Genomic DNA, 23289 nt, shown 5'->3' with positions numbered 1-23289 from the left:
TCAGCGCTAATAGCCACACTATAGTTACAGTGAAATCGTTAGCGTCTTCAGACCGTTGGTGGTTTAACTGGAGCGCATAAGGGGTGTCCGCTCAAGCTCATTTATTTTGGGATGCAGTGACAGGATGCAATGACAGTAATGTCATGAAAAATGAATGAATAAAGCTCCCCTACATGTCATTTTTGAAAATACATAACAAAAAAAAGAAGTTTTTGCTGACATGGGATTGCTGCAGATATTTTATAAACTCAAAAAAATAAGAGGATGTAATTCATATTTTCTTCATTAATTATGTATTATTTCACCCACCCGCATATATGTCCTCTGCAGTGCAGAGACGTATATGGGCACAATGAAAGGAGAGAAGTTAAATGAGCCCGAGTCCGGTTCAAGCCCGTTCCATATGGCCCCGAATCGTCTCAGCGTGTCGGGTCCCAACGGGCTTCTGACTCAGGCTGACTGTCACCGCTCACAACTGAAACATTGACCTCAAGCGCATTTATACTTTTACACATGGATAATTGCAATCATTAGGGCAAATTGCACTTAGATGCAAAACTTTATGGCTGTGTTTGTGCTGTAATATAATTAGCACAATATATTTTTATGAATCAGACCTTCAGAAGGGGTGGTTGCAAATAGTACGCAATTCATGGTGATATCAGCGGCCACAATCCGTTCTTTGTGAATTTGCCACTCTGTGTAATCAGGATTAAAGATTCTCTGTTGCTATACAGTAATTCTCTTGAAGCACATGTGTGCTTTATTGGTCTCTCTCTCTCTCTCACTCTCACTCCCTCTCTCACACATACTTCTCATTCTCACACTGGGAGCCCATAACTTCATTCTTGGTCGCGCTCCAAGGGACTCATCGTTGGCTTGACCGGGACCTCATGTATTCAGTTAAACCAATCAAAGCACCATTCATTCCACCAGCTCATAGTGCCCAATTCATTTCCAGCCGATAATAGGGAATCTGTTGTAGTTTTAATGGAAAAGACTGCTTTTTTTCCTCTACCCCCTAAGCCACAGCAGCCGTGCTAAAAAAGCTTGCAGTGCGAAAGAACCTGAGGTAATGCTCCAATAAAAAATCCACAGCCTGTTTACTTTGGATGTGTAAAGAACACAGATATTGCACTCTGTAAATTAACCATGCTGCATTTAAATTAACAGGGTGCGACTGTTCTCCCCTCCGCCCGTCTCATGGCTCCCATCGCCGCTCTGACATTTATTGGGAGGGAGAGGAAGGAGCCGATATATTGAATTTTCTTCTTTTTTCAACCTTGGAACAACCTCTGCATGCAGTCTAGGTCCAGCTAATTGCAAATGTGGTGTTGTACAAGTGCCTACTTGTCTCAAACTCACCAGATAATCTGTACATTCAGTGCCAATATGTGTATAAATGCCCCATGATGCTTTGATAGGTAAAGAGTGTGAATGTGTCAATGTTTGAGTTTATAAGGCTTGATTTACTTAAGATTCATTACATTAAATATCAGACATTTGACTCCTCTGTTCCTAAATCTCAAGAGGGACTTTATGTAAGTTTAAACACATATAAACTTGTTTTAATCATTTATTGCCAATGTGTGAACAGTTTGTAACCTAACCTAAAAAGTGAGACCTTCCGTGACTTTCTGGGTTTCCTCTATCGGCCAGTAGACTGCTTTTAATGTGAAGAATGCAGGACATTTTTTTCCAGTAATATCCATCGGATGTGACGTCATGCACACTTGCGAGTGCCTTTATTCTCTTCAGGGCTTAGCTACACAGGGCTAACAGTGTGCAATAATGGCTAGAAATGGAATTCGCTAACGCCAACAAACGACCAGCATCCAACACAACTCAGACTCCAACACAAACTCCACGGAAGCACAATGAAAACAAAGTTATATCTAGTGAAGCAGGAATGTGACCGACGTCGGGGGGAAATTAGGATCAACATCGGCCGGGCCTTCGATTTTATGGAGGGACTTTTGTTTGGTTTTGGGAATCAAAACGGACCGCGTGCTGGCAAAATTCCAATTGGACAGGTAAGCTAACATTACTGCCAAGCATGTGAAATATAGAGTGATATTTTTGTTTTAGCTGTCAATCACATTCAAGCTTGTGTGTGTCGCCTCGTTGTTTTCACCGATGCTCGCTCATGTCTACTGCGAGCACAAGCGTGAGCAACAGGACACTGACTGTCGTTTACCTTAACGGCCACAGGTGTCACTGTTAACAAGCAATTTCTGATTCTTACATAGAGCCCCTTTAACGTTCATGAAGGCTTGTTGCACAGTTTCAAAGAAACTTACTTGAAAGGTTTTGGGTGAGTACTACCACACCAAATATAAACACCAGATGGTAACAGATGTAACAAATACATCTATCTTCGGTGACTCCTGTTTAGAACATGAAGTGACAGGTTAGAAGAAACAAAGAGATTTACTTGATATGCCCGTTATATGGCTGTTTGCCTTCCAATGGACAAAGCCCTTCAGGGAATATTTTGACAATAGTTGGGAAATACGCTTATTTGCTTTCTTGCTGAGAGTTAGATGAGAAGATCAATACTGCTCTCCAAGGTCAAAAAACAAAAAATCCACCTTCCAGCACCTCTAATGTTCACTAATACATTACATTTAGTTTGTTTAATCCATACCAAGTGTAGATTTCTTGGCCAGCTGGTTCCTGTCGTCACCGTGAGTGGTATTTTCCAAAAATGTCTAACCATTCCTTTAATTGGACGGGAGGTAACATTCCATGAACTAATAATAATCCAAACATTTTTAGGTAACACGTTACTAGTCTGTGTTTGGCTTAATGATTGTAAGCATAATAATAATAATTGTTTGACAAAATACTCTAAAACACTGGATGAAGTTTGATCAGTTGAGTTCAGCTCAAATCACATTCAAAGTTTTCTCAGCTCAACTGAACAAACCATGAGATGTGGCTGAAATCTCCAGAAAAAGTTAATTGGCTTTAAGTTTAGATTATTGTCAAATTACTATTCCCGAGGTCAAGAATGAATTTTGACACTCAAGTAGCAGTCTTTATCATTCCAAGTATATTTCTCTCTCTCTCTCTCTCTTTCACAATGTGTGTATCAATGTAAACGTATCAATGTAATGTAAGCTATACCTCTGGCTTGATTCTTTGATTCAGCTCAGGTTTAATAACCTAGTTAGGGATCAATCCTTAGTTTTTATTTGGACAGATATTTTACTACACGCCACTCAGCTAATTTAAGGTCTATAACCTGCTGCAAGTTGAGTAAAAAATATCACTTTCCACAGAGAGCCCGAGGGGAAGAAGAGACAGGTTTATGGGTCAAAGCTCGGAGATGGAGACTTGGTATGACGCCAAGGTCTACAATGTTAAAGAAGGTCTCAATTTTTTATATAAACGCTGCAATCAACAGACAAGTATGATAAATGTACAGGAATATGTCCATATGCTGCTGTTGGCTGAGACACAGATGGACAGATATTATAGCAGCCCCATAATACATGGTTACTAGACCTCACACACACAGAAGGCTACACACACTATGTGCTATTCATACAATGGCCATTCATTCACTATAACTGCATTCAGATAATTCATTTTACTGTACTTTAGAATAGAGAGGAGTGGAAATATGAGCTCTGTCTTCACTCCGTTTGTGGCATCAGTCCATCCCTCTGTGGGATTTGGGTTTTTCCCTCTCTGGGACTGAAGCTAATGCTAGCTGATGATGTGTGATCAATTCTCTCACTGGCACAAATGCATAGATACAGACACCAAAAAGACCCTGAAGACACGCTAACCTTGACTCTTCGACGCAATTGATCTGAAACGAGACCACCACTCACTGAAGGCTTTCATGGACACATGTAATCAATATGAAGCAACATGGAAACTGAGTTAAATGCAAACAAGCTGAAAGTAGTCAGTATATTCCACATTTTCCATGACAAATCAGACTTTGAAAAGGTCTTTTTTATTTTTTTATCCAGCAAAATTTTGGAATGAAACTTGTAAGCGATGAGTTTATGGTTGCTCAAACGTTGGGAGGTCCAGTGATCCAGAGCCTGTAATCGTTGCCTTAGGTCAGTTACATGAAGGGCATTGTACACCCACCAGTCTCCTATTGAGCCTTAAATTATGATGACAGCGCATTATTATGCACATCAGTAATGTTTTTTATCGGAGGGTTCATCTTGGAGCCTCTCCAGGCCCATGAACTCAAAACAAATGAAATGTACATTTCAAAAGGATATGCAGGCAGTAATTTAAGATATTTCATGATGTTTTAAGTTAACCCATCTGCAATAAACATTCAGTATAAATAGAAAAAGGAAGAAAAAAGTAATTTTGGTCTATATAAGAGTTTGAGGGTTTTTTTCTCCCAGAAAAATGTATATAAAACTATATTTAACACGACTGAATAAAGAAGAAGAAGAAGAAAAAAAACACTCCTTAAAGTATACACCTACCAACACATACATAGAAACAACACTTCTTTGGTATCCATTACATTCAGCACATCTGCAAAACAATTCTCATAGTGTTCCCCGTCCTGCCGACCCTCTGAAGTACACCAAGGTCATTCACTAAAACACAGTATTCACACTCGGCCCTGAGGCATGCACAGACCAGCCCCTTTAACAATAACACCGGTTCCTCCAGCCCACCCTGCAATTTATTACACATTGTGAGCTGTCAATGTGGAAAGTTGCCTTGTTCAGTTTAAATGTGTGGAAGAAAGGAGGAGAGACAAAGAGGTAAAGAGGGACAAAACACTTAAATTTAAAATCAAGTGGCGAAAATCCATCTTTATCTTGTTGGGTGAAAATACATGCAGAAACATCCTTACCTGCCATAAACCCAGGGAGGGTAAGCTGTCCAACTATACTCCTGCCCATTGAGACTGTATACTGTACATATAGGTATACATACAAGTTACATATACACACACTTGTCTAACGGTTATCTAATTTGTCCCTGATCCTATAGCCATTATATTCTCAGTCTAATGTAGATTAACATAACCCTGGTGACTCATTCCAATCATTTATTTTTAGAAAAAAAATCTCAGTGTAATGTTTGGTGCAAAGAGTGCCTGAAAACTGGGATGTCTGGTTACCCTATATAAAAAAAAAAAAAACTATTTCAGCTTAGCTTTTAAAGTAGTCGTTATGTCTTTATGTATCTTTGGGTTTATCCAGCAGGACTGAAGATTGTTGCAATCCCTAGGGATTGTGTAATGTTCTCTATAATATCAAGTAGTGGTTCAGTTTAAGTTAAAACATGAAAACCACTTGACAATTTCTAGCCAAAACAATAAAAAAGAAAACCTTCTGGATCACGGTGGCGTCTTCATGTTGCAGCGCTACCAAACAAGAAAGAAATCAGGAAGTGGAAGTAGCCGGGCTGATGAGAGGGCGATGATGGACGAAGACCGATGGCTGGGACGCGTCCTGATCCCAGAGGAAGATCCAATCTCAGTCATCACGATTAGCCTATCCAACACTCAATCACACCACTCAATGGCTCCCAAATGGCAGAAAATGCTCTGCAGCCGTCCTGCATTCAGGGGAAAAATTAAGGCCGCTTTCAGGGAAAGGAATGTGCTTCGCCTGGGTTCTTTGGTTATTTATTTTGGTCTGGAGAGAGAGTGAAGGCACTTCTGTTTTTCTGGATGGTTCCGGGAAGGCTTTTTCTTCTGACTTTGTGTGTTGACACCATGATATGTGCGCTGGAAACGAAACCTTCGGAGCCACTGTCAGCACTGCGCTCGTGTCTTCCCGGCAGCGGTCACTGATGATTATTACAGACGCGTCTGCAGAGAAAGTCCATGTTCTGTGTCCGATTTTTATGATTTGAAAATAGTAGTGACACATTTTGAAATAGCTCTTTTTGAGTGCTGAAGCGGTTCAAACCTCTAAAGTCTGAGAGTCACTTGTGGTTTGGTCCTTAAAGGTTTTGAAACTAGTCATTATCGGTTCATAACCATTTATTCTTCCATGTTCTGTGGCTTGAAAGAACATCTGCACAGTTACCAACTTTCTTCTTAAAACTTTAAGTCTACCTCCTTAACTGACCGAACAAAATGTATATTGTAGAAGCTATTAAGAACAAATAAACTTCTTCACTTATCCTTGGAGCGACACAGCCAAACTGTGTGTGAGGTGAAATTGGAAAAGGAAACCAATAACTTGATGCACTTCCCTCTCACGGAAAACTGAAGCATGTGTTCAAAGAGTTTCATTCACTCACGGAGCCACTGATTGCCAACAAAATGTCAGAAGTAGCTAAAATGCAGACGCTTGCATAAGGAACTCCCAACTTGTTCCACTTTCCCAGGCAAAATGTTATACCTATGAATTACCAGCACATTTTGATATTTACACTTTAGGCACTATAGATGACAACTTCATCCGGAGTTATTTACAATGAGTGCTGTCACAAAGCCAAAAGGCAATAAGAGCACAATAAATGAAACCTGAGCAGAGAAACATGACTTTACAGTTTCTCTCCATTCCCAACAACATTACTGGTACATGGTCAGTTTATTTACCAGCCGCGACAGCAATGCTGTTTTTTTCCACCTTGTGAATCTGTGTGTGTGTCATCATGACAAAATGTGGTCCAGGAGACACCTACTGTAGCGGGAACTACCAGAGGTGGTTTTGAGTACTTTGCCAGGTGTTTTGTAACCGTGATTCCATCGCACCGGTGAAAGATGCAGTCACGAAACTTTACAGGTGTGTAGTTGAGATGAAAATGAAGGCTGGGTTTGAAGATTGGGTATGGTCCAAGCGAGGGAGCCGGAAGAAGGGGAGGTAGTAGTAGTGGAGAAGGGGGCAATGACCCTCCACTTTACGTCCCTGGCCCAATTTGGCATCGTGGCTGGCGTGATCCCATCACAAGATTGTCTCTGGTCTTCAATACCATTTGTTTTAGCATGTGCTTTGTATATAATATTTATATAAACACCAATTTTTTTCACTATTTGTGTACATAAGAGTCCTTGTTCAGCTTTGTTGTCCTTGTTCCTAGCTGTTACATCAAGAGAGATGCACAAAAACTGAGTCAAATTCCTTGTACGTGCACACAGACTTGGCCAATGAAGGTGATTCTGATTGTTGGTATGATTAATGTTGCTATTAAATCCAAACCAAACCTTTAAAGTCGCTGAATTCCAAAATTCAGAGCATATCTGATTTGAGGTATTGTTTCCACATGGCTCTCAACATGGCGACAGCTGAGCCGGCGACTCACACCAAACAGTGTAACACCACGAACGGTGCAAACAACAGCATCAGTGCTGACAGAGCTAACAGTGTTTGCCTAACCCTAACCCAACTTCACTGTTCCACCTGACAAAAACACATGTTTGCACAGGTAATAATCTTTGTTTTATGAATGAAAGTGAAACTGGAACCATTCATGGTCAATAGGTGGTGAGGGAGGACTCAGTCATCTCCCCTCACCGTCAGTAGAAAGCACATGTACGTATATGTGCAGAGGGTGACACACAATAGAGGTGTGATTAATTTTATAATATTGCAATAAATTATTCTCCTGACACATGAGGGGTTGTGAAATGGTTACAAGTTCACTGAAATTAAATTAAATATTCTACTTTATTTTATTCTACTAAGAAAATAAAAAATAAGGCCAAAGCAGGAAATATCCCCATGTCATTGGAATAATCATGTCGGTTATAACAGTAAAATGCCAGCTGAAGAAAATATTTTTACAGCCATCTCCTCTGGATAAAGAGAGAGCCTAACAACTTAATTTCCATGAAAATGTTATTGCAGGATTTTCACTGTGATTCAGCGTCCCAGTCGGTTGCCAAAGCTGCGGTGGTAAAAAATATTTAAGCTGTCAGACAATTATTATGTTAGGGGTGAAGGAGTGACAGGAGCGGGAGCTGGACCACTTTATCCTGACTTACAACCAGGCGGGGAGAGAAGGGAAGGAGGAGGAAAGAGAAAAAAAAAGAGAATGATGGGCCAGAAACTGAAAGAATCGGATTTAAACTCTCCTGTGCTCACTTCTTTACAGTGAAAACTGTCCAAAATGTCTTGCTCATTGCCCCGCTGACTGCAGATCTTCCTTCAACTGCCTGATGAAAAACTAAAAAACACACCACCTCCATCAGAAACTTCTCCTCGTAGAAACTGTACCCAGCGGAATCGGATACGCTTCCAACTCGCCATTATGCAATCTGCCAACAATTCACAACATAATCAAATGCACACAGGAACAATGTGTGTACATTTTCCCTCAAGAGTCCAGCAATCCAGTTACCACCTTTACACGGCGAGAGGCAATTTCCTGTGCGGCTCAGCTGATGAGGTTTCAGAGCAGAAACGGGCCAGTAATTGAATCTCTGTGCTCTTGTTAAAAGTGCAGCTGTCGATGGCAAAGCTCGGTGGAAGCGGAGTGTGAATTCTTGTGTCATGGTGCAAGCGGGGAACTCATGGCCACATATGCCAGCCATCAGCACCGGACTGTACAGTGTGTTTTAGTTAAGAGTCTGCGGAGAAAGCCCCGTGGAGCCTTCTCACGCACATGTGTGAACAAATGTGAGCATGCCACGACATAAAATGCACTATGTGCAGAGTTTCAGCCATTATATGTACGCATTGGTCTGTGTACCACTGGTGGAAAGCAACTATGTACATTTACTCCTTTACTTTGAGTAAAAAGTACAATATTTTCCTCTAAAATGTAACAACATAGAAGCATATTCATTTGCCAGCTGATGCATGGTGCTATGTTACAGATTAAAATTACAGTGTGTAACATTTCGGGGGATCTATATAGCTATGTTTTCATTAGTTTATAATCACCTGAAACTTTATTTTTGTTAGAATGAGTCCTTTATATCTACATAGGGAGCGGGTCCTCTTCACTGAGTCTGCCGTGTTTTTACAGTAGCCCAGAACAGACAAACCAAACTCTGGCTCTGGAGAGAACCTTTTGCGTTTTTACGTTACCTGAAGGCCACCGCAGTTCCCCGACACTCTTGTGAAACTGCAGTAATGTGAGCCGCATAGTGCAAAACCGTGGTACCGCCAGCCGCTGTCTGACTTCTGTTGCTCCTGAAGTAAGAGTTCTTACAGTGAGGACAGCCTCTGAGTGAAGCGAACGGCGTAACACGTTTTTTTGCACTCGGCAGCTCATGTTACCGCTTGGAAAGGGAGGAGTGAGCAGAGGGGTTATCAGTTGGTTGCAATCAGCAACCACGCCACTAGATACCACCAAATCCTACACACTGTAAAACACATGTTTATGAAATATACATACTAGTATTTGGGGTTTCTACTCAACATGTTTACATGCTTTAATGCTCCAAAAACACATTATTTTCCTCATCCTGTCTGTCTGAACATACCTGTATAAACCCTCCGTCTGACATGCTCCATTTTAGCGCCTGTCTCTTTAAGACCCCCTCCTGAAAAAGCCCAGTCTGCTCTGATTGGTTAGTCAGAAAAATACAGTGCACCTTTGCAAAGGTAGTTCTCAATGGGTGATATATTCTAGTGAGCCTGCATGTGAGATAGGAAGGGGCGCCAGATCTGAATGGCTTGTTGAATCACATGTTTTCTGATCCAGGCAGCCCACAAAACACTGTGTGGGTTGTCTTATTTCACAGTTTGAGGGTTGGCAGGCACTACTAGGCACCAGTTTATCATGATGTCCCCTTTAAAATTACACATTTTCGCATCAGTAATAATCCTATTTTGAAGTACAAATATGAATACATGACTTGGAATCTTAATGTGTTAGAATGCGTAATATTTGCGAATTAAGACTAAACACAAAGTACATCTGAGGCTGGAACATGTTTAGTTTTGTAGGTATTTGGTCATGAACCAAAGTAACAAGTTAAGGTTTCAGGTTTGTTGAAATATTTATTTGAGACATTTACTCAAAACCGCTAATGTCAACGTCATGGTGGCAAAGAAATTAAGGAGATCACAAAAATTGAATATCTGTACAAAATTTGTATCCCAACTGACAGTGGGCAGGAGGTGGGGTCCACCCTGTGTAGGTTGCCAGTCTTGTTTCTCCCTCTTTCAATTGAAACTACTTTTAAATTTCTTTGAATCTCTCTTTTCCTACATTATGTTTCCGCCCCCGAGATCCTGTTGTACCCCGAGATACATGTAAAATAGAAACTCTCAAAATGTCTCTTCATTGTGACTTTACAGCTTCCATGCTGTACTGTAGCTGCTGATTCTGCCAGGATGCTGAGTTGGATTCTTCTAATCCCTGGTTCACAGTTGAGCTACAAAACCCAAAAGGGCCAGACTGTGAAACATGACATCAGTCAATCACAGCCCCCGGTACAGTAAAGAGCTGTCAAATCTCCAACTCTCAAGGTGCTGTGTAGAGGCGCATGTGCAGGTCAGCACATAAATTACACCCCCAAAGAGTTGGAAATGTCCAAAAAGGAGAAAAAAAAGAGGAGCTGCAGACAAGTGAGACGTGCACAGTAGAGCCATGAGAGCATGTTGAGGGCGGGGAGTTTATTACTGCAGAACTCAACTGCTTCATATTTGCCAGCTACAAATAAATTCATATTGACGTTGCCAGAACGTTCCTGGATATGTTTGCATTTCAGCTTATTTTTCCAATAGAAGGTTTACCGGTCAAACCAGCTCCTTCACACAGCTAACAGAGCCATGTTAATTTTTCTTAATGTATTTTCTCAACTGAATTTGAATTAGAAACCTTTCCATCACAACTCCTCAGACTGCACTGCCTAATATTGGAAGTGCTTTCATAATGGATGGCCGTAATTTAACAACAACCACCTGTTCTTTACCTACAGTTCTGCTGGCCCAGAAATGTAACAGGCTTGTAACTGTATAAGTGCTGGATAAATACAGTTTAACCATGGGGGGGAGGGGCTGATATGCATGGTGGGAGAATATCCTGCTCCAGTTCAGGGCAGCCCCAACATGCACTGTGCTGTTTGGGCTCCTCATTGTTCTTAACATGCACTTCAGTCTGTAAACGTACTGGTAATTTTACACATCCGTTTTTGAAAAGAACCCCCAACAAGTTTTTTGTCAAAGCCACCCAGGCAATCATTTCTAGGACTAGGACATCCCCACAACTGAGCTTTTCTTACAGTTCTGTGCATGAGTCAACCTCCCTCTGCATTGTTTCAGTGTCAAACAATGCTGTTTCAGTTACATGAGAGCCATCTCATGTTTTGTTCAACTCGCACTGTGTCAAACAAAATGATTTGTGTTTGGAACTACTAACTTAATTTGATATGAGAACAGCCTGAACCTGAAACTGCCTATACATGATCGTAAATATCTGACTAAGATACAGTTTTAGGACTAAAGTCTTTTGGGAAACAACCCATTGTAGTACATTGCTTCCATTAAAAACAACTACAGATGAAGAATGGCTTTTCTAAAATGCAACATTTATCTTACAATTGACATCAAGTATAACTTGATTTTTTTTTTCCAAATGTAACTTAAAGCTCCATTAGGCAGAAGGTATTTGGCATCTTTGGGCAAAAATTCCATAATAACCTTTCAGCATATTGTAATCCAAGTGTTCTGAGAGAAAACTAGACTTCTGCACCTCCTCATGGCTCTGTTTTCAGCCTTTAAAAAATCTTTGACCAATCACAGGTCATTTCAGAGAGAGAGCGTTCCTATTGGCTGTGCTCTAACTGGTGGGTGGTGCTTAGGTATTTCCTAAACTGATCTCAACATGGCTGCCGGGTCACCAACTTTCTCATTTTACAGCTAAACAGTACACTACAAGATGTTTCTGAAAACATTTGAGGAGAGAAATAGACATTACAGTAACAGAATATTGATTCATATTTGATCAGCGCTGCCTAGTTTGACCGTTTGGTCGGAGTTCGCAAGTGATTGACAGCTGCTCAGAGACGGCAGCTGGACGGCAGACTCCAGCTCGGCTCTTACTGCTTGTTTTCCTCCGGTCTGTGAAATCTTGCAGATGTCATTAGAAGCACCGGAGGTCAGAGAGGCACATGATTTTTTTCCAGATTACCTGTCTCATGCACTACTGTCAGGATATAGTGACCGTTTTATAAAAATAACTTTTTTTACTCATATTTGCTCCATTTCTACCCACTGCATGTCTGGATGATACAAATAACTACACTGAGGCACCTTGGAACAGCGGGTGCTCAGCGCCACACAGGGAGCATGGGAATGACTGCGGGGGGGGGGTCAGAGGTCAGCGAATGAGTTGAACAGGAAATACCCAATACGGTGAACATCATTACCCTGTTCTGGTCAATTACAAAATTGTTTATCATCGCTACTTGTAGTTTTAAATCATGTTTCCTCCGACTTGATGGATGAAAGCTGTCACTGTAGATTCAGGAAGACGAGCTATTAAGTTGAAGTTACACATAAAAAAAAAATAAAACCAAGTTGTCTACATACAGCACATGTACAACTGTGAATGTATTTAAACAAGGCTAAAGGAGTATAAATTGTATGTATGTATTTTGGGAATTAAAAAAAAACCCTGTTTATCTTACTTTACCGAATGTTAAGATATATACTCAACAGTAGAGTCATATTTAATTTGAAAACAAAAGTTGACCACTACCATTTGTAAACATCACATTTATGGATATGAATGTTAAAGTGAATTTTGATCGTTCATTCAATGTTGTGTGCGGCTGAGTTTTCTGTTAGTCTTCTGGTTTAAGATGGGGAGCCAGGAAACAATCAACACAATTCAATAATCACCCTGGCTGTTTAAACCAAACCAGGGAGGCCCTCCTCTGTTTATTTTCCCTGTATCGCATTGCATTTTCTTTTTAATTTCATGGCCAAGTGGACCTCCCTGACATCCTGCCCCCCCTCTCTCTATCCTCCACGTCCCGCCTAACTCCACTCTCAGCCCCCAACCCCCCTCACCCCTCCCCTCCTTCCCTGTGGCCCTGGACCCCCCTCAACACCACCATCAGAAAACACTCCAGCCCCCCTTAAGGTCACGATACTCACACATAGATTTGGCAGATGAGACTCTCTCATGAATACACTCTATGAATGAAAGCACGCTCTCAACACGCCATGCATTGTCTACATAAATACCTAGGTACTCTACACAAACACAACTTACTTGAGTTTACATATTTTCAGTTCCTCTGTTGAGTTACAGTGTCAGGGTGGTCAAGACCAAACTTTACTCTGGATGCACTAAGAGTGGTAATGAAAGCTACCAATCCAAAGCGACGTTACTTAAGTATGTAACTTATGTGACAAATCAATCAACATTGACTTCTGGTTTCACACGGTACATGAACGCCGGTCTACTGGGCAAAAGTCCGGTATTTTTTGACCCACCGATCCACCCCGACCTCCTCCCTACGCGCCGTTCGCCGCTCTTTATATCCACTTATTCACAATTATTTGAATTACACACACACTGATTTTGTGGGATATACACAGATTACAGTGAATTTCTTTTATAGGTATAGCAACGAATGGTGTATGAGACCAACCTGCTCAGCTCTACGGCACATTGTAGCCTCCTTCAGCTCATTGTTTTGGTGTTATGGCCTGCAACTTAAATGTATTGTTAACTCATCACTCATATCCATTTTAGTAGCAACTAGAAGCTGTTTTCAATGAAAAATTCCCAATAAACCCCCTTGTACGCTATTTGCTCAGCACCAAATGACAGACGGACAAAGTTAACAACTATCTGGTTGAATATAGTGAAGCACTTAGCAGATAAAGAGCAAGATATCTCCCTCAGGAGCTGGTGGAGGCCAAAACAGACCTAAAAGGAGAGTGAATAGTGGCCTACATTCGATGGAGAGATAGGAGAATAGGAAACGGTTTCCAACATGTCCCCCCACCTTATCAACTCACGCTGTTGATTCTTACTAAAATATTGGAAATATACAACACATCACTTTATAGTGGCAAAGAGATTTTTAATCCTTCAGTAAAAGACTTTCTAGTAAACTGTTCATTTATATAGATGTACTGTATAATATGAATCAGCAGTTAAAATAATTGTAATGGACATATTAACAAGAAATGTATGCTGTGAATTAATACAATAACAAAAATACTGTCGAGCTGTGGTTTCTGGGAAAACCCTTCCCTGTTGAACTCTAAGTAACCACAGTTCAAGACATTAGAAACTATTATGTTATTTCCTTGTGCCAATATAACATTTATAACAATGGTTTCTACACAAAATGGGCGTAAGAAAATCACGACAATGCACTTCTGACTCAAAACAGCTGTTTTTAGTGACCACAACTTGGACAGACAGATTGTAACTGATTCACTCACTGACACAGTTGACTCCCTTCCAGCACACAATTGCACACATTGTATGTCATGTTGTCAGAAATAAATATGCCTGGAGGAATGAATGCAGACAGCAGCACAATAACTGTACAGTATGTATGACAAATTATGCTTAAAAACATGACATGGGTGGTAGACACGCACACACACAAGGCAGCTGTCAGCAATACAGTGAAACCCCTGTGTGTGCAGTACATGTGTGTGTTTTCCCTCTGACATCTCCATAAGGACAGTGAACACGGCTGTGCCTCTGAACAGATTCTCTGCAGCACATAAAGATGTCATCAAACAGACACTGTAAATAACTCCGGGGAATCTATTTGTTCCAGCGATGATGAACGAGGCCGGTTCAGGACCCGTACCATGTAACTGTACTAACTGTGCAGTTACATTACATTACAGCATACTTCATGTATCTATGGTTAAAATAAAATGCAGGCTCAATTTCATGTACATATTTGACTGCTGGTGCTTATAGTTCATGCAGTGTCATAGGACTGGTTTTCTACAGGACTTTTGACTGAGGCTATTTGAGTGCTGGTTACTGTGAGTGACATATCTGGTCTTAAAGCCTCATCCACACCAGGAACGTCAGGAGCGCGTGGCGGCTGCGTTACCTGTTGTTTTTTTATTTCGGCGTCTGTGTTAACAGGTTAGAGCAGCCACAGTGCCCACATGAGACGCGCGAGAATAGGGGTCTCGCCTACAGTATTTGTGACGCGTTACGCACACCTTTCACAGCAACAACAGACAGTGAAAGTGATCTATTGACTGTATATTGACATCATACTAGATACATTACTACAGTTTCCATGTCTAGACATCTGTAGAATATGTTACGGACATGAAAAAAAAGTAACGCATTATTTTTAAATTAACACTTCCTGCTTTCATTTCAAAATAAAAGCCCTCAAGCATTTTTTTCTATCGACAGAATTCCTTCATTTGTTAACACAAGGCTTTTATTCTGAAATATGTGCATGACAGTGTTCTAGAACATGCAGTGACTTGGAGAGCTCCATGAATTAATAAAGTACAGGGTTTAAATCAACACTTCCTGCTTTCATTTCAAAATAAAAGCCCTCAAGCATTTTTTTCTGTGGACAGAATTCCTTCATTTGTGAACACAAGGCTTTTATTCTGAAATATGTGCAGGACAGTGATGTGGGACATGCAGTGACTTGGAGAGCTCCATGAATGAATATAGTACGGGGTTTTAATTGTGGATTATTACTATTATTTACAAATTACCACAAGTTTTTTAACCTTTCTCTGTCTAAAATAAATATAAATGACATTTATAATAAAATGGTCATAATGAAAGGCAAACTCAATGTAGAAAGAAAGGGCTGACAGCATCAGCTTCAGCAGCAGAAACCCAGCTGAAATGCAGCTGGTGTGAACACCCGACGCGTGAATCACACAGCCGCCACGCGACGCAGGCCGACGCAGCCGCCGCACTGTGGATGAGGCGTTATGCCTATTTTGAGCACATCTAATTATGCTGCACTAAATCTTGCAGATGAATAAATTAGTGTGGAGAGAAAAAATAACAGATTAAAGAAAAAACAATTGAGCACCTTGGGTGTCACCTGAACTGTGACAGCTATCATTCACTCATCCACATCCACTCCGCAGGGTGCAGCCCACAGCAACGCAGCAGTAGATGTTTGTACCATCACAAACACACTGAGTTTCTATAACAGGAGCGTGAGTCACTGTCAGGTAGGACCTCCGCCAAGACAAAGAGAGGGGCTGTAGCTGCCAGGTTGGACCTTGTTTGTGTATGAATGCACCATGGGTATATGCAGGAAGTTTTGATTGTGCTGCTCTATGCTTAAGATATCATCATCATCATCTGAGGTTTCACAGGCTTGGACCACCATAGATGAAGCTACTTTTCCCCAGATTTTTGCTTTGGTCACACTTTCAAGCAGCTTTTATTGCAACACAAGCTGGGTAAAAAAATAAAAATATATATATATATATATATATATATAAAGAAATAAACAGTAGGACTTCATCATTTGAAAGTTTGTATTTCTGTAAGCAGGGTATCTCTCAAACTCTCAAAATAGTTATAGTAAAGAGATGAAAGGGAAACAAGCAAGATTTTAACTGGCCAGACCTGAACCGGGGACCTTATGGTTCATGGTCTCTGTCTTAACCCCCATGGGGATGTCCTGGTAATGCAGTATTTTACAGGTTCCATGTTTCCTACAATTTCCTAAAATTAACTTAAATTGCAACTGTAAATTCACGGGGAGGTTCCTGAAAAATACATACAATTTTGTAACAATTGTAGGGAATACAGGCAGTATTCAGTTTATTGTACTTGCAATTACTTAGACTTGTTTCCCAGTCTATGCATACTGTAGCAGCTCAACAAAACGTGCAAAAAAAGTAAAATCTGTCTAATTCAACATTTGGAAACTAATATTGAATGAATATTTACTTTCAAACGGAGTAGAACTTTGTTGTGTTGAGTTTATAAGCAGTTGTACAAAAACTGAAGTAACTGCATCAGAAATATGTGCATAGGTCTTTCAGGGAACTTGTGAAATTAACAACTTGAAAAATAAAATGTGACCAAGAAAAGATTTAAAGAGATTTGATGTAAAGTTTGGCCATCAGCCAAGGAACAACTGATTTGTTTTTGGTGAAGCAAACAAAACTTAAGCCATGAGGATCATTTGAACATTGCTTCAGTCAGATTAAAACACACATACACAAAAAGAGTAATCCAGAAATTAATTGTTATGAATTCAAAGAAATTGGATGTTGCAGCAAAGTGTCTAGTACAGGTCAAGCTCCAAAAAAAACGTTGGATACGACATTTCCAACACGTCCTCATAACTAACGGTCGTAGGTTTAAATACATGGTTTAACATTGTGAAATGAAACAGAAACAAAACTATGTGGTTAGGTTTAAGCAACAAAAGTACTTTGTTAGGTTTAGGAAAAGATTAACGTTTGGGTTAAAATAATTATGTTTGTTACGTAACTTAGGTTTCGTATCAAGCGGCAACTTTAAGTAACAGTGTGGCAGACTCATTACATGCACTCCACATAAAATAGGCCTTAAGCCTATGGAGAACAATCTGAATCATAAACCGGTTTATTGCCAAGTAGGTTTTCACATAAAAGGAATATCCTTTGGTGTTTTGGTGCATAAAAAATAAACATAAATATAAAAGAGAAAAAAAATACAATCTTAAAAAAATAGTCCTACTATTTAAAAAAATATGTACAATGTATCTATTTAAAATAAAAGAGCTTGGCTTGAATGTGCAAAGATATATTTCAGGGGATGTGCAAAGGTTCCCGGTATTAAGAATAAAAACAATATGCAATACACAGAGAAACTAAAATTAAAAACTTACTCCCTTGCTTCTTTGGTGGCATTTCTATTTTTTTGCAAACATCTCGTTTTTTCTTAACTCTGATGTTTATGAGCTGCTTTTTTTTTTTTTTTACAGTCCTTATAAATATTTATACACTTTACAATCAAATGAACACATCTACCGATTTATAGACTAGACATTTGATCCTAAATACAATGTAACCTTGAAGTTGTTAACGTCCATATGACAATATTACATGTCTTTGTTTGAGTAGTTTACATTTGTACGGACCATGCTCCATGACGAACACAAAACGCCGTTGCACGTGGCCAGTAACTCACCATCCATGCAGGCTCGCTGTTGGAGGGTTATATAACCCACTTCCACTCCCCGCTAATTGGTTTGGGTTTGGAAATGGGTATGGAGGAGGTGTAGCGGGCTGTTTGAGACAGTCTCCAAACCCATCCAGAGACAACTCTGACATCACGGGAGTTATTTTCACAGGCTTGACAGACCTCTTCCAGAACCAAGGAAGCCATCATACTGTTTTCATGGGCTGTCTAGTACTATCCACCACCAGTAAACTGACTTCAATCCGTAAAATTTGTCAGTTCCCCTTTAAGTAATTGAATAAATAGTTCATGCTGCCCATGAGCAGGACACATCGCTGTTGAAACTTTCTGTGTAGTTTGTTCGGGCAGCTCAGGTGTGAAAAGTATGTAAATGTTCTGAGCTGACGCAAAGTGTTGCTGAAATTAAGCAGACATCCCATGCTGAGAAAACATGGATAAATAAAAGGTTAATAATAAACTAATTATTAACAGTGGTGTCCCTGAGATTGTAAAGGTTGTCATGGGTTTGACATTCAGATTACAGTCACACAGCTCTCCATTTCACACCACATTCACATATGGTATGACTCTGGGGAATGTACAGCACTGTGTATGTTTGCATGAGTAAAAATAGCTCGGACCACTTAAGCTGTGACAAATAGGAAATGTTCTTTTTATAGTCTTTACTTTTACCGCATTTATTTAAAATAATCTTCTGGCTCTTTGTCTAAAGTATAGTTCAAATAATCCAAGCTTTTGTATTTTGTATTTGAGATGATACAGCCATCATTAATGTTCAACATAACGAGTATGCAGTGGTTTTGTCCGTACACATCCATTTAACCTTTGAAAGGTTTGTCTAGAAATGCTCATTTGCAATAACACTTTACATTTTCAAAAACAAATATCTTCAGTAATTCTTTTGGCCACTGAGTGAGGAACCTCTGCAGTGATGAGGAAAATATCAGTGTTTAGTGGGGATGTAAAGACAAACTGATGCATAGAGCATAGATATTCATTCTTAAATCTGAAGTAGGCAAGATTGGAGCAAATTTGATTAAAAAAAGTTATTTTTATAAAACGGTCGCTATATCATGACAGTATAACCTGAAAAAATCATGTGCCTCTGTGTCCTCCGGTGCTCCTAACAGCATCTGCAAGATTTCACAGACCGGAGGAAATAAAGCAGTAAGAGCTGATCTGAGGTCTGCTGTCCAGCTGCCGTATATGAGAACCGGCTGTCAATCACTTGCAAACTTGAATTGTATTGTATCATTACAAATACCGGTTTCATTTTCATATTAGATCATGGACCCAAAATGCATATTAAACCATATTACAGGGACATATACACTACCTTAAAGTTAAGTAATTACCTGTGACAAGTGTCAACACCATTCGCTTGCTTTTTTCTCTACTTTGTTGCCTTGTGTCAAAAATTCACCTTCAATCCAAAGTGTATAAACCGATGAGACATTCCTTCAAACAGCAGACGGACTATCACTAGTTCCTCTCTAATCATTCCATCATCCCTTCATGTGCCTTCTACCTGGGTGTTCACACAGTTTGTTGGTCGACTGGTCTGGAAAAGGTCAAGTCTGTTGAACTAGAGTGGCGGTCTGAGCCAACATAAGCACAGACAATTTCCTCCAGGACCCTTCTTTTGCAAATTGGCCCTCGGTAGAAGGCGGTTCTGCTCTGGCTGCATGCTGCCCTCCTGCTAGCATGCTTAGCTTTAGCATGTGCAGCCAAGAGAAACTGTCGCCATTTAGGTCTAAGGGTGGTGTGGAAAAAGACATATGTGAACTTGAAATTGGTTGATTTCCCGTGCAAACACACAGTCCATTATTTGGGTTTCAAGCTGTAAGGTTGCCAGGTTGTGTGCTGATCCAATAGAAAACAGAACAGCTATGTGGAGCACAGATGGTGCAGCATATGGGTGAGTTTAAGTATGAAATGACTCAAAAAAATAATATCCCATTTGTCCTAACCCTATTATTCAGCAAACAGAACAAAGTATGAATCCACATTTAAAAAAAAAAAAAAAAAAGTTTGAACACATCTGTGTGACTCATTCTGGGCTACTATATGTTATAATTGTTCTGTTTAGTGCTGAACACAGCATATTTTAATAGTAAACATGCTGCTTCTTTGTCTGAAATCTCTTATAATTTCAATCTGGGATTATTTTCATAGCGAAGCAGAAGAACTGGGTGTCCAGGGAAGTAAACGTCCCGTTCATTTCCTGCATAAAAACATTACTGACAGTTGGAGCATTTCCAAGGCTTGCATGTAGAATCATGATGCTGCATCAGAAAATACATGTAAAGATTCATTGGAGAAACATAATGTAGATGGTTTGAATGAATGAAAATGATGTGATTCCTATACACAGTCACATAGGGGCCGACTTGGATTCAACATAGAGGGGGCAAATAAGGTAGGTAAAGTCTGATGATGTCATGCTCCAACCGAGTTTGGGCTATTTTATAACAGCTTGCAGGCACTGGAAAAGGGTTCTTTTCAATATCAACACCTGTGTTTTCTGGTGCACCGTAGTACCCTACTGAAGGTCTTTCCTTTACACTGGTGACTCTCTTTACAGCCATCTGAAGGCAGCAGGTATCTGTTCCATCTGCATTCTCTAACTAGAGTGATGTTGTGCACCAGCCAAGCCACATTTGCCAACACATTCACACTCCCAACTCGTCAAATACCGCCCCCTTGTCAGTGTCCCTCAGCATCGGAGACCACACACCTCTTGCTTTACTTTTGGACGGAGCAGGGACGGCGTGTCAATATACGCTTGTGACATGCAGTGTCCTTTCAAAATAAACTTCCGTTTTCACAGGAAGTTAGATTTAGGCAACACAATCCCCTTAGTTAGGGTTAGAAAACGGTCATGGTTGACGTTAACTTCACTGACTAATGACTCGTGACTCACAGGACTGATGATACAGACGAGTCACGTGACTAAAGACTGACATGACAAAATAAGTCAGCGTTACTTTTAGTTATACACGGGACACAAACACCGGTCTCTTGTGTTTGTTTGACCCATCCACCACCCCTACCACCCTGAGCTGACTCTCATGCTATCAATACTACATCATTTGTACCGACCGTTGAATAACGCCATGGGTGGGTTTACAGTGGAGTTAGTTGAAAGACCGGTTAGTCACATGCTGGCGCTAAAGGGTGCCTCCGTGCGTCAATTTCTAATGCCTGGGCGCCCAATCGGTGGTATTGGACAAGTTGGGAGTGAGACCGGGTTGCTATTAGGCCCGGCAGATCCGATGGCTACATTTTGTGCAACCAGCATCAGAGTGTTTAAGAGTCTTTGTAAAAGTTGAATTAATTAAATGACCATAAACACCATTATAGTTGTTAGATTATCCAGGAGATTATAGAGTATTATTATTGAAAAAAAATGGGAAAATGGGAATGCACAGTGGTACCCAACTCAAAAACTGTTGTTTCCACCACAGTTGGATTACATGATCCTCTGGGAGTTAAATAAAAAAATCCTCAGTCCTCACAAAACCAGGTGATGTTGAAACTGAAACACTCTGGCCATGCTGCAACCACTTGAAATGACGAGCTTAATTCAAACATGCTCTCCTCTTTGAATTTGACAGGCATCAGAGAGTTGAAAAGCAGTGAGAGAGTATAATGTATGTACACAGATAGTGAGACCACAGAATGATCAGGAAAATGCCAGAACGACAGCATGAGGCTGGTGGTTGAACACGGATAGGTGGTTTCTTATCTTGATATGTAAAGCCATTTGATCTTACCTCAAAGCTCCCAAACCACTTCAAATAAAGACATTTCAGATTACATTAAAGCGATGTTAGTACATGTACCCATTCTGAACGGAAATCGCTTTATTGATGTTTCAGTCAGACTGTGATATCTAATCCATGCCAAAATTATGTACAGGAATTTAGCCTTTTTCCTAATTTTACATCGAGAGATATCTTTACTTGTCTGTCTGCTACTGAAAGCTACTGTGGCACAAAACCTGAGACTTATTAGCAGGTCTGCTGAATATCGTTGTGTTCACTGTAACTTGTGCTCATTCCAATGTTCAACAAAGCTACAAAGTGGCTAAGTGTGGCCAGCTACATTAACAACAATAACCCTTGTTAACGTCATGCCGTTAAATAGCACCGGGAACTGGCTAACCGCAAGAATATGTTTTTCTTTCATTGTTTTTGACGGAACAGAACAGGTATTGTGGGGCGATAGAAGGGGATATGAAATGGTGAAACTAAAACGATTGGTTGACGCTTCTCTGCATTATTGGAGCTCTGAAAATACTTTGATTTGTAGCGCGTCACGCTTGTCATGCAGTGACAAGTGTCGGGTATCAGTTTGTCGCTTCATGTCCATTGAAAGTGACTTGTAGGCCGCTTTGTTGCTCATAGTGTGAACAGAGCTTGACTGTACAACAACTGTTGTTGCAGACACATTTATCCAGCTGCTTGTTAGCATTAGAAATTTGTATGCAAGTTTAGAAAATTGTAGTTGTGCACACATTCAAAGCTAGGATTCCAACTACAGTATAGGTTTGTATTATAGTATATTTTTGGACAAATCTGGAAGAGTTCCATAGATAAATAAGATCATAAATCAGCACCTGGTTTTAACGTCTTAGTAGGGGTCTTCATTCACACTTGTCATTTAAAGGAACCATTTGTAACTTCTTACAGGTATAAATCGGGTCGGTGTCCCATGAGCGTTCGCGTGTGGCTACGCTGTTCCAACACAAACTAAACGGAAGCACCAAAACCGCAAAGTTATATCTAGTGAAGCCCGTCTTGCAAAACAGTGTCAACTAATCCTGCTCCAGACACCCCGACCGCGGCCAGAAGACACAGGGGAGACCGTAGCTTTGGTCTCTAGGGCCGGAGTCGATGATGCTCTGCTCCTCTGCCTGCTTGCCTTCACTCACAGACCGCGCTCGTTCTCACTCACTCCACCTCTCACGTGCATGCGCGCACACTACACACTGCAGAGGAAAACACTAGGATCAGCACTGATTCATGGAGAGACGTTCGTCTGGTCAGCTAACATTACTGCCAAGCAGCTGAAATATAGAGTGATATTGTGTTTTAGCTGACGTGTGTCGCCTCATTGTTTTGACCGATGCTCGTTCATGTCTATGTAGAGCGAGCGCAAGCAACAGGACGCTGACTTTCGTTGACTTAACGGCCACAGGTGTCGCTGTTAACAAGCAATTTCTGATTCTTACATAGAGTCCATTTAAGTGTCTCATAG

Source organism: Sebastes umbrosus, chromosome 12 (genome assembly GCF_015220745.1).
Source record: "Sebastes umbrosus isolate fSebUmb1 chromosome 12, fSebUmb1.pri, whole genome shotgun sequence".
NCBI lineage: Eukaryota > Metazoa > Chordata > Actinopteri > Perciformes > Sebastidae > Sebastes > Sebastes umbrosus.
Note: the sequence above shows the minus strand (reverse complement) of the source record.